Source organism: Mytilus edulis, chromosome 12, assembly GCF_963676685.1.
Source record: "Mytilus edulis chromosome 12, xbMytEdul2.2, whole genome shotgun sequence".
Taxonomy (NCBI): domain Eukaryota; kingdom Metazoa; phylum Mollusca; class Bivalvia; order Mytilida; family Mytilidae; genus Mytilus; species Mytilus edulis.
Window position 1 is genome coordinate 1390618 of NC_092355.1, and position 13089 is coordinate 1403706.

The 13089-nt window shown below is 32.1% G+C and overlaps 1 protein-coding gene across 1 annotated transcript in view; it reads left to right on the forward strand.

Annotated features, from left to right (window-relative positions):
* LOC139499401 (uncharacterized) overlaps positions 1-13089 on the forward strand; it is a 333926-nt gene that overhangs the window by 72180 nt on the left and 248657 nt on the right. The gene's annotated exons all lie outside the window — the stretch shown is intronic.

Genomic DNA, 13089 nt, shown 5'->3' on the forward strand with positions numbered 1-13089 from the left:
TTGATTTCAATTCTAAAGTTAGAATAATTCACTCATCATTCATATTTCTTAGCTTACTTGAAAAAACACTTGAACAATACTGGCTGCTAATCGTAAATTGTATTTCACTATAATTTCACATTCATTAATAATTAAACCAAAAAACACATCATACTTTTATTTTTTATATATCTCGTAGCTAGCGCACCTTGCCGAAGGACATAAATATGACAAATGCAGTAATTCTGTGTTGCTTAATTATGTATTCCGTTCGATTTTTTTCTCATTATTATTACGAAGTTGCTGACTATTTTTCTGAATACATAATCGTGCAATCATAAGCAGGTTAAAGGTACTTCAAAACAGAAGAACTGTTTTTGTATTACAACGCTCATCATTTGTTTTAAAAACAATTAGTTTTGACTCCGACAAAACACAAATTATATTTAAAAAAACATTTTTTTTGATAGGATCAAAGTTTGATTCAGTGTTCCCTTATTTTATTTTAATGGACATTCAACTTTTTCACTTTCCTTCTGAAACATCTACTTCTTTTTTATCGAAACAGTTTGAAAAAAAAAGCAGTAATGCTAAACCAATATTAATAATATGAAACTAATTGTTAAGAAGTAAAGAGTAAGAAAGGTATATTGTAAACACAACCTCCATTTCGTTTAGGCATTGTTAAAATCTGACAATTTTGAAAATAATAAATAAGAGCCATTGCAATGGTTTGACTGTCATACAAGTGGTAGATTAAGTCATCGTTAAAACAAGATGTAATCCACCGTTTCTACAAATGTTGATACAATATTCAAAATTCCAAATTGCAAGAAAATTTTAAAATGGAAAGTCCCTTAAAAAAAGCCAAAATCAAAAAATTAAACGATTAGAAAACGACTGCCAATGTCATGAAATGACATTAGATTACATCCCAAAGGTTACACATGAAATTGTTAATGAAATATTTCTTTGATTACTGATAACATTTACTGCATTACGAAAAACTTTACCTTTCCTTCAATGGAGACACATCAACAGTCGTAACCTTTACCCACCACACTACTTCTATGACTTAAACCTGTAAATGCATAAAGATGAAAACGAAAAAAGAAAAATTTCCTGCTGAAAATTTACAACTGGGGAAATTTTCATTGGCTCATTATCTAACAAAGAGATAGAATGATAACTATCATAAGTGTTTACTATCAGTTCAACTTTTCAGTAAGGAAATAAAATGAAGTGACACAAGACTTACAACTATGTTTATTTTATATTGCGATGTTTCAATTTTCCTTGTGCTAATAGTTTGTTTTCGGTGTCTGTTTTTTGTTATGCTATTTATCACCTTACATATAAAACGGTTTGTTACATATACTTTTAACAGCGAAAACTTGTCATCAGTGAAATACCACAATCTAGGGATAACGCACAGAGATTAAAACGAAAGTTGGAATTTAAAAAAACCTTAAACAGGTGGTAGTATCAATGTCAATGAGACAACTTACCACCATCGACCATCGATTATATGTAACTAATTCGTATATGATATAACGGAATACTTTGATAGGATTGATCGAAAGGACTTCCAGTAGTTGTTCTTGACGTTAATTATTTTTCGATATACGACGTTGAACGAAGTTCTTTTCGACGCCTGCGATAAAAACACAATTAGGCTCGACGTTAACAAAATTATTTTCATTTCGCGTTAAGGTGTATTCTAAGTCTTACCTTTTTATTTTTCACTTTATTCAGTTCCTGCCTATTGTTTTAGGTTATCCTAACACCCTTAGCGTTAACCAACACGTATGTTCATTCGTCAGGCCAATTCAATGACACAAATATACAATTTATGTACGAAAGCGGAGAAATTGAATTGTTCATCTCCAATTTTAGATTATTATAAGGATTAAACGCATTTTTAAATGGATGTATTGGTGTATAGTCTGAACCAAGTCACGCATAAACATAGCGTAAAAGTCCTTCCGACGTTCATTTGTTTGTGGATGATTTTGTTGAGTTTATACACCAATCAATTCCCCCCAAAAAATATATTTAACCATATAATGATTAGCTTTCAACAATGCGAAAACCTATAATGTGTCAGTAGCCTATAACGGCCACGAACATAAAATGTACAAACATTCAAAAGAAAACAACTTCATCCGAACCCTTAATAAATATTTGTGATTACTATCTCTATATCACATGAGTCATTTAAAGTAGTCGTTTAAGGAAGTTAATTAAACGAGAAAACCCTCCCTGGTTAACGAATTGTAAATCACTTGTTCAGATGATATCTGTTATTGTTTGTATTAAAACAAACAGATTAAAATCCTGATTAACAGTATATAACACTTAAACCAATGGACTAAACGGACACCTATCTTTATGACTCATCTTTCTAAACCTTTATTTACTGTAACTGTAATCAAAAGGTTCCAGGCAACCACATGAAATAATCAATAAAATGTCATTTACTGAAACAATAAATCTTATCTAACTTCAATGAAGATACATTTACTGCAACGAGATAAACCTAATATTTCCTTTATTGGAGATCCATTTACAGGGAAACCTTTCAAAACCGAACACCTATTGGACTTTGCGTTTTGTTCGGTTTTCACGTTCAGATTGTAGAAGTAAACGGAAGTCGACACAAAATAAGTTTGGATGTGTTGCATTTTATAGGAAATGGAATTTATTTCGGTTGTTTCCATGTAATAAGTTTTAAAATACTTCAGTTCTATCATGTATCTTTTGTATAGTCATTTTATAAAATTAATTTACTGTTTGCAAAAGTATAAATTATTCTAAATAATAGGGATGTTCTGGTACCTAACAGAAAACCCTGGCCGTTTTTGGCACAACTTTTTGGAACTTTTGGTCCTCGATGCTGTTCAAGTTTGTACTTGTTTCGGCTTTTAAACTTTTGTATCTGAGCGTCACTAGTAAGTCTTGTGTGGACAAAATGCACTTCTGGCGTATTAAAAATTTTAAACTTGTTGCCTTTTGTTAGATATTATACGTGTGTTTCTTTGTCAATTGTGTATTTATTTATATTGTAGTCCTGTAATGTTGTGTTGTCATTTCAATGTTATATTTCACATGGCCATAAAAGAGGGCGGTTTGGCATGCCACAAAACCAGGTTCAACCCACCGTTTCTTCCTTTAAAAATGTCCTGTACCAAGTCAGGAATATGGCAATTGTTATATTTTAGTTCGTTTCTGTGTATGTTATATTTTAACGTTGTGTTTCCGTTGTGTCGTTTGTTTTCTCTTATTTTTGAGTGTGGATTCACATTACTATAAGACGTGTCACGTTACTTTTCTATCCCAAATTCATGTATTTGGTTTTGATGTTATATTTGTTATTATCATAGGATTTTGTCTAATGCTTGGTCCGTTTCTGTGTGTGTGTGTGTGTGTTACATTTTAATTTTGTGTCGTTGTTCTCTTATATTAAATGCGTTTTCCTCAGTTTTAGTCTGTTACCCCGATTTTGTTTTGTCCATGGATTTATGAGTTTTGAACAGCGGTATACTACTGTTGCCTTTATTCGGCACTAACTGACGGGATAATAGGTGAAAAAAAAGACAACCATTTATTTTCGCGTTGATTTAGATGTAAATGTAAAAGTATAGGCATATTAAGATAGACGTATTGCTACATTTTTGTTTATAAATCAAACGCCACTCCGTCAATCACGCTCGTCGCTGTGAAACTATAACTCATTCAATGATGTCCGATGTGAAGCAAATTTGCTTTTTATAGTTATTTTCTCATCTGTTAATTCACTGACCAATTCAGATTCCCAGGCGCTGTCAAATGAAGATTCCGTAGTTGGATTGAGATCGTCATTGTACACACGAGTTCTCGGACTAAACTAGTCACCCGCACCAGGGATCCAGATTATTTCGTTGCTAAATAAACAACAGAAGTATTCAGGAGCATCTGCATTATATATTTAGGACCTCTAAAGGGAATCCAGCATCCCGTAAACGTGATTCGAAAGTCATTGACCTTGTTCTGTTGCATGCATTCGTAATCCAGTGAAAGGCTTTAAAACTATCATTTAATTAAACAGTTTAGCTGCAGTTACTATTTTGTGGCAGTAATTATTTGAGTTATGAGAATATAACTAATCTAAGGGAAAGTTCCTTCCTTGTCATTTTCGGCGATGATCATCATTTGATCACTGAATACATGGACACAAACATGCTAATTAATTTGTTATAACAACTCACCAGGTAATTTAACCTCAAATGTCCTCGGGGATATTCTGTTATTCTGTGTTTGTGTAATCAAATCACACAAATAATTTACAATACTGTTTTGTTTTGGTTGATATCGATCGATTGATTTTGACAGATAACTTTTAATATATATTTACTAACGTACCTTCAAAAAGCGTTCGAATTTCGTTGTTGACAGGGTTCGTTTTTTTCGGGTTAGATTAACGTTAATTGATATGGAAATTTTGTTGGACTTTTCAAATTGTTCGGTTAAAACTGAAATTCAGTTTTATCAGGGATCGGTTTACTCAGGTACTACAATGCAATCAACTAATACCTTCCTTTAAATTTACTGCAATGAAATAAACCTAACTTTTCTTTAAAGGAGATACATTTACTGAAATGATATAAATCGTACTTTTCCTTCAAAGGAGATACTTTTACTGCAATGATATCACTCTTACCTTTCATTCAAGAGAAATACATTTACTGTAATAAGATAAACTTTACCTTTCCTGTAGTGGAGATACTTTTACTACAATGAGATAAACCTTACCTTTCCTGCAGTGCAGACCTATTTACTACAATGAGACAAACCTTACCTATCCTGCAGTGTAGATCCATTTAGTGCAATGAAATAAACCTTTCCTTTCCTACAGTGGAGATACATTTAGTGCAATGAGATAAATCTTACCTTTTCTGCAGTAGAGATACATTTAGTGCAAGAGATAAACCTTACCTTTCCTGCAGTGGAGATCCATTTATTACAATGAGATTAACCTTACCTTTCCTGCAGTATAGATACATTTAGTGCAAGAAATAAACCTTACCTTTCCTGCCGTGCAGATCTATTTAGTGTTATGAAATAAAAATTACATTTCCTGCAGTGGGGATACATTTAGTGTAATGAGATCAACATTACCTTTTTTGCAGGGGAGATCCATTTACTACAATGAGATTAAACTTACCTTTCCTGCAGTATAGATTCATTTAGTGTAATGAGATAAACATTACATTTCCTGCAGTGGGGATACATTTAGTGTAATGAGATCAATCTTACCTTTTCTGCAGTGGAGATCCATTTAGTGTAATGAAATAAACCTTACCTTTCCTGCAGTGGAGATCCATTTAGTGCAATGAGATAAACCTTACCTTTCCTGCAGGGAGATACATTTACTACGATGAGATCAACCTTACCTTTCCTGCAGTGGATATACATTTAGTGTAACGAGATAAACCTTACCTTTTCTGCAGTGGAGATCCATTTAGTGCAATGAGATCAATCTTACCTTTCCTGTAGTGGACATGCATTTACTACAATGAGATAAACCTTACCTTTCCTGCAGTGGATATACATTTAGTGTAAAGAAATAAACCTTACCTTTTCTGCAGTGGATATACATTTAGTGTAAAGAGATAAACCTTACCTTTCCTGTCATGTAGATCCATTTAGTGCAATGAGATAAACTCTACCTTTCCTGCAGTGGTGATACATTAACTACAATGAGATAAACATTACCATTCCTGCAGTGGAAGTCATTTAGTGCAATGAGATAAACCCTACCCTTCCTGCAGTGGAGATACATTTACTACAATGTAATAAACCTTACCTTTTCTTCAGTGGAAATACATTTACTGCAATGAGATAAACCTTACCTTTCCTGCAGTGGAGATACATTTACTACAATGAGATAAACTTATGATAGTTTTCTTTTATCTTTTTGCTAAATCATGAGTCAATGAAAATTTCTTAAAAACAAGAATTGTAAATTTCTAGCGGGACGTATATCTTTTTTCGTTTTCATTTCATAGAACTACAGCTTAAACTTATAGTAGTGGTGTGGTGGTTAGAGATAACAAGTGTTAGTTTATCTAAATTGCAGAAAAGGTAAGGTTAATCTCATTGCAGTTAAAGTATTTCCATTGCAGAAAGGTAAGGTTTATCTCATTGTAGTAAATGTATCTCCACTGCAGAAAAGGTAAAGTTTATCTCATTGTAGTAAATGTATCTCCACTGCAGGAAAGGTAAGGTTTATCTCATTGCAGTAAATGTATTTCCACTGAAGAAAAGGTAAGGTTTATTACATTGTAGTAAATGTATCTCCACTGCAGGAAGGGTTCATGAGATAAACTCTACCTTTCCTGCAGTGGTGATACATTAACTACAATGAGATAAACATTACCATTCCTGCAGTGGAAGTCATTAGTTCAACTGTACAGTACGGAAATAAAATAAAGTAAAAAAAGACATCCTCGAACTTCTCTTGAACTGAATTTTAATGTGTGTATTGTTATGCGTTTACTTTTCTACATTAGCTAGAGGTATAGGGGAGGGTTGACATCTCATAAACATGTTTAACCCCGCCGCAATTTTGCGCCTGTCCCAATCCTCTGGCCTTTGTTAGTATTGTATGATTTTTAATTTTAGTTTCTTGTGTACAATTCGGAGTATGACGTCCATTATTATTGTACTAGTATACATATTTTTAAGGGGCCAGCTGAAGGACGCCTACGGGTGTTTTTATGAAACATTTAAACAAAAAAGATTTACCACTGGAGATATTGAACGTTATATTCGTCTTAATTGTTATATTTGATTTGTGGTTGACATGTGAAGTTATACTGAATTATCCATATTTTATTCATGTAATGACAGTAAGTTTTAACGTGATTAAAAGTCCCTGCCCACCACACCACTTCTGTGATTTAACAATGCAGATATAAGAAGATGAAAACATAGAAAAACTTCCTGCTGGAAATAACAATTCTTATCCCTAGATAAACTTGCATTGGCTTATAATTAAATAAATGGATAGAAAGATACTTATCATAAGTGTTAAATACTAGTTCAACTGTAAATAATGAAATAAAATGAAGTGAAATACGAGTTACAATTATGACTAGTTTATTTGCAATGTTCTAAACTTTCTTTGTGTTCATAAGACGATGATATTTTTATTCGAGTTGTGCGTATAAACCGGTTTGATACAGATACGAAAAACATCATCATATTTTTTATTAAATCCATTTAGGGAAAACGCAGGAACTTAAAAATAAGATGGGACTAAACAGTTTCTTAAGATTTTGTTCAAAAACATACAAATATGTAGTATGATAGTTAATGAGATAACTCTCCACCTGAGACCACATGACATTGAATATTAGCAAAATAGGTAATATTACGGCCATTAAAATTAAAAAAAAACATACCCCGTTAGTAAGTTAAAATAGGACCCGAAAATACAAATGTGTAACAATTAAAAGGAAAACAGTCATTGAAATCCTGGATAAAACATATGTTGCGTTCTACCTCTTATCACTTGTAATAGTTATAGGTGTCGTTTACGGAGTTGAGCAAAGAGAGGAAAAACCTTCCTGGTCTTCTGTCAGGAATCTACTTAGTCAGAATTATCTCCCCATTACGCCAGTTAATTTTCACAATCGTAGAAATAGAAGCCATTTTAGGGATGACGCACTGCCAATTTTGCTCTTGGAAACCGATAAATGTATCCGCATAGCACCATTACGATCCTTATATGTCAGTAGTATTATAAAAGACAAATATATCTACTTGCTAATGAGCATCACTTAATGATCTTGTCTGCATTGATTAAACTTAAAACTATTGTTTAATCGGTTGTCAGGTGGAATTTTTAAAAATTCATAAACATTTAAAAAAATCTAATTAAATATTTCGTGGAAGGGCAGACTAGATCTTTTTGAGGTTGAAGACTATAGACCTTAGTTATCACACACAAAAAAAATTATTTTGTCGAAGATATGCATTTTCATCATTCAACTTGAAAGACTGTCGTCAAGTACTTTTAATTAAAAAAAAAATAGCTATTCGAACACACCTACTCTGTTTTTATGATTCATTGGATAGGTATTTCACTCGACCCATATATTTCATCTTTTAGTACTGTGATTTTTTTATGTTATAAAGTCAACCTGTACATCTGTAGCTTTCATATATAAGAATATTAGAATCTGAAGCGAGATGATGTATCAAGTTTTCAAACAAAATATTCAACTTAAACACACCCTAACATAAAAAGGTGCACTCGATTTTCTCTTTTTGGTACAATTGTTTCCCATTTTTTAGATTTTTTTCTTGGGTCACATAATGGAAGGGCAGACACGAAAATTACTGAATTAATAGATTATAATGTTCTCCGTCCGTGGTTTTTTTTTCTCAAAAAAATCGGAGGTTATGCATTTCTACATCCAACTTAATAGATACCCATGTCGTTGACTTGATATCTAATTGTTCTGCTAAACTATGAAACAGATAAATTGAAACCTTATGCAAATGGTGTTTTTAAAATAGAACACTTTGTAATTGAGAAGAAAATTGTCATTATATTTGTTTCAATAAACTTTTAAATTTTTTGTTACTATAGTAAACATTACAGTAAGCATTTATCGCCTTCTCTAACAAAGAGCTTTGATTCTTTTGTTCTGTTTCAAACGGGTTTCCGCCTGTTTTATTGTTTCTAATAAAACAAATAGATTGAAATCCTGATTAAAAGTGCAAAACACTTAAATCAAGAGACCTAACGGAAACATATCTTTATAAATCATCTTTCGAAAACCCCACCCCGTTCTTACTTTATACATACATTGAAGACCTGTCGGTGACCCACTGTGTTGCTTTTCTATGGTCGGGTTGTTGTCTCTTTGACGCTTCCCTATTTCCATTCTCAATTTCATTTCCCGAAAATCATACGAAATAGTCCATTAAATACTTTATATCTTATCGATTGTACCTGATAAGCCTCATTCAAATTTGCACGTGTAATAGTGGCATGTTTGTATTAGATTTTGTTCATGGACAAACCAATGACGTAGAAATAACATTAATGCGATATGCCACTGCTGGTGGACGTTTCGTCCACGAGGGTATCACCAGCCCAGTAGTCAACATTTCGGTGTTGACATGAATATCAATCATGTGGTCATTTTTATAAATTTCCTGTTTACAAAACTTTGATTTTTTTCGAAAAACTAAGGAATTTCTTATTCCAGGCATAGATTACCTTAGCCGTACTTGGCACAACTTTTTGAAATTTTGGATCCTTAATGCTCTTCAACTTTGTACTTGTTTGACTTTATAAATATTTCGATTTGAGCGTCACTGATGAGTTTTATGTAGACGAAACGCGCGTCTGGCGTACTAAATTATAATCCTGGTACTTTTGATAATTATTAGCATATAAAACAGTAAAAGGCAGTCACAATAATACAAATTGTAATTATGAGTTACAAGAATGAACGTACTATTGAGATAACTAACCACCTACATGAACATCCTCTAGCCCTCCTTTACAAAAACGACCACTAAAAGAAAACACGTGTGCTGATCAGACACATTAACAAGATATGAAGGAATAAATCAAATCATCGTTTATATTTTTCTATTTACTGTTAGTACCAACATGTCGTAAAAATTTAGAGGTGAAATATTTTACAGAGTCATCGAAATAAACAATTAAAAAGATTAAAAATATGATATACCTCCTGAGTTGCATGGTCATTGTTTGTTCCTGGTCTTATCCTCTTACATGTCTTAATGAAAACGCAGTGCCTGATTTTCTAAACGTTATAAACACATACTTTCCGTTTTGAGTTTTCCTCGGAGTTCAGTATTTTTGCGATTTTACTTAAAACTACACACTATATCAGTTGAAATGACAACACGTATGATACCATTACTGACGTTTAGTTGTAATGTAGATTATTTTTATTTTTGTGAAACATTTCAAAAAAGGACATTCATCTCGACATTATCAACATTTATATTTATCTTGAACAATAACGTTTGATTATGACTGACAGGTGAAAGTGAAGTTAGATTTAAATATCCACGTTTTAGTGTCAATGCAATGCCATCAAATCAGGAATATGACATTCATTTGATGTGTTTGAGCTTTTGATTTTTCCATTAAGTTAGAGGCTTTCTTTACCAGTATTTTGAAGTTTTTTTTCAGGAATCAGAGAATTCTTACTTTTTGCTCAATAGAGATTTTTTTATAGTTGTAACCCCTCACCACCACACTACTTCTATGATATAACGCTTCAGTTGTAGGAAGATGAAAACGAGAGAAGGAAAACTTTCGACTGAAAATTTACAATACTTGTCGTGGAGAAATTATCATTGTTTCATACTTTATCAAAAAGATTGAAAGATAGTATCATAAGTGTTTAATACTTGTTAAACTTCACAGTAAGGAAATAAAATGAAGTGAAATAAAACCTAAAATTTTGTTACGTCTATTTTTCGATGTTTTACTCTTCCCTTGCGCTCATACATCATGTACATAGCTTGATTTAATTTTTAATTTCATTTTGGTTTCTGTTTTTTTTTTGTTATGCTATACTTCACTTCTTTTATTTCCAGAGAGTCGAACTTATAAATCGATACTGATACGTCAAAGCCCTGTCATCAGTCAAAAAAAGGTATTTAATAGTGTTTAAGGAAAACACATGTAGACATGGTAGATACAAATTAAAAACAAAGATTAAGCAGTTTTTACAGTTTTTTAGAATCATTACAGATGTGGTATGATTGTCAATGAATCAACTCTCCATGAGTCACTACATAACATACAATTTAAACAACTATAGATCATCGTGAGGCCTACAACAACGAGAAAAAACAAATATCGAGTAAGTAAACTATAAACAATGATTATCAAAAATTAAAAGAAAAACAAATTCCTTGAATTTAAGCTTAACAATTGTTTCTTACAAAGTGATGAAAAGCTGCTGCGTATCAGTGTAAAACACTTACATCATCGGAAATTGAAGTATAACTTTATTGGTTTTTAAAATGATATACACGATCATCCATAATACGAATATACCAGCATGTGCAAGACTGATGGCGTTGGCCTGTATATAGAAATCAAAAGTTTATATTGCGTTTTGGACAAAGCTCATACAGTTTTTTTCCGTTTTAACCCATTTTGGCTAATATTGGACATTCACCTCCGGTTTCATCTTTCTTATTCTTTCATTACTTAGCTTTGACCTTGTGGTTATGCATTCATTACATTTGTATCATATATGTTAACTTATAATCGTCAATTGTTTAAATAATGTTAATTGTTTTCTTACATTTTGAAACGGAAATATTTCAAATGCTTTACGAGTACGACTTTCGATTCTTATCATTGTGTCATTTCCGTTGATCCATCATTAGAACTCACCCAAGTCAAGAGCAATATTTGTTAAACTGTCTGATTTATTATTGTCAAAAACTTACTATTCCCTCAATACAAATCAATTGTAAATTGCATCAGGAAAAAATAATATTTGGAGGAGAAATCAGAAATTACATCTGACAATGTTGACCGTAAAAACGACCATGAATGCGACACTACAAGTGCATGTATGAATTTTCTTGTATCCTCTTCAAGATTAGTTTCATAGTCAAATCGAAAAATAAGAATCATTTAATAACAGTACTATTAACTGACTGTTTCTGTATCCACCCTGTTATAGATTCTCAATAAGTTGCAATGGCCATTTACTATTCGAGTCTTGGGTCAAATACACCTAACCTCGAATCTTTAACAGGATCAAAACATAACCAGCAAGTTAATAACAACAAAGAATGTTCTTCCGAACCCAACTCCATTCTTATGTTTCTACATATAATTCCTGGTGATCACATGTAACAGTTTAATGAATGCTCTATATTATGCAAATGTGCAGACACGCTATGTAGAAACTTTTGATTACATGTTCAAACCAGTAAAGGAGAAATAACATTTAGACAAAAGCTTTAATGAAGCAACTAATCACAGAACAAACGTTTGATCTATTTTACCAAATGAGTAAAATCCATTTTCAAATCAAGCTATTCTGGACCCAAGTAAAATAATGTCACAAAATTCAAAATAAAAACAATCTCGTGATTATGACTACTGTGGATTTATTATTATTCGTTTGATACCAATTATCATGGTTTTCGTGGGTACAGGTGAACCACGAATTCCAATGTTCAACAAACATCATATTTCCAATAGGCTTTGCAAAAACACGAAATCAAATGTCCACGAAAATGCAGCAAGTTTTCAGCAATCCACGAAAATTGATACCCACGAAAATAAATGAATCCACAGTGTAAGCGTCTACCCTATATCTTTATACCAACTAAATATTTACTTATTATTTAAAGATGTGAAATTGATAGATCAAATTATTCCAGTTGTTGAAACATACATTTGTATTAAAAGGATCAACTTATGAATGGAATGTTGACTAAAATTTACCGATTTGGGTTTCATCGTCTTTCATTTTATTGCTGTACATACTCATGATTTTGCGTTGGGTATTTATACGTAAAACATTGTTATGCTGTACAGTTGAAGAGTACAGTTTATTCCTATCAATTTGATATAAGAAGATGTGGTATGCGTGGCAAAGCGACAACGTTCTTTCCAATTCAAAAGTTGTCCTATTCGTGACTTTATATAGAAAATGAATTGTGATCCTCATAATCCTTTTGGTTATTGACAAGAGCAGTTACTCAAATGTAAAAATGAATTTTTAAACTGTCACTGTGAACGATACAATTGAGAATGGAAATGGGGCATGTGTCAAAGAGACAGATAGAATGCACGATATATTAGTATATCCAAATCTACGATAAAAATACTGTTTTATACTGAGTTTGGGTAATCTTCTATGTACTATAATTATTAAAAGAATAGCATACTGCTTATCTACTAATTAAATGATTTTTGATAGAACATAACTGATTATCCATCTATTTATTGTTCACAAATAAGTCAACACAGTGGTATGACTCTGTTCAACTCCATCCGTTGATTTGCTCTTCAAAAGTAATGATTCAAGCGTCAATGGT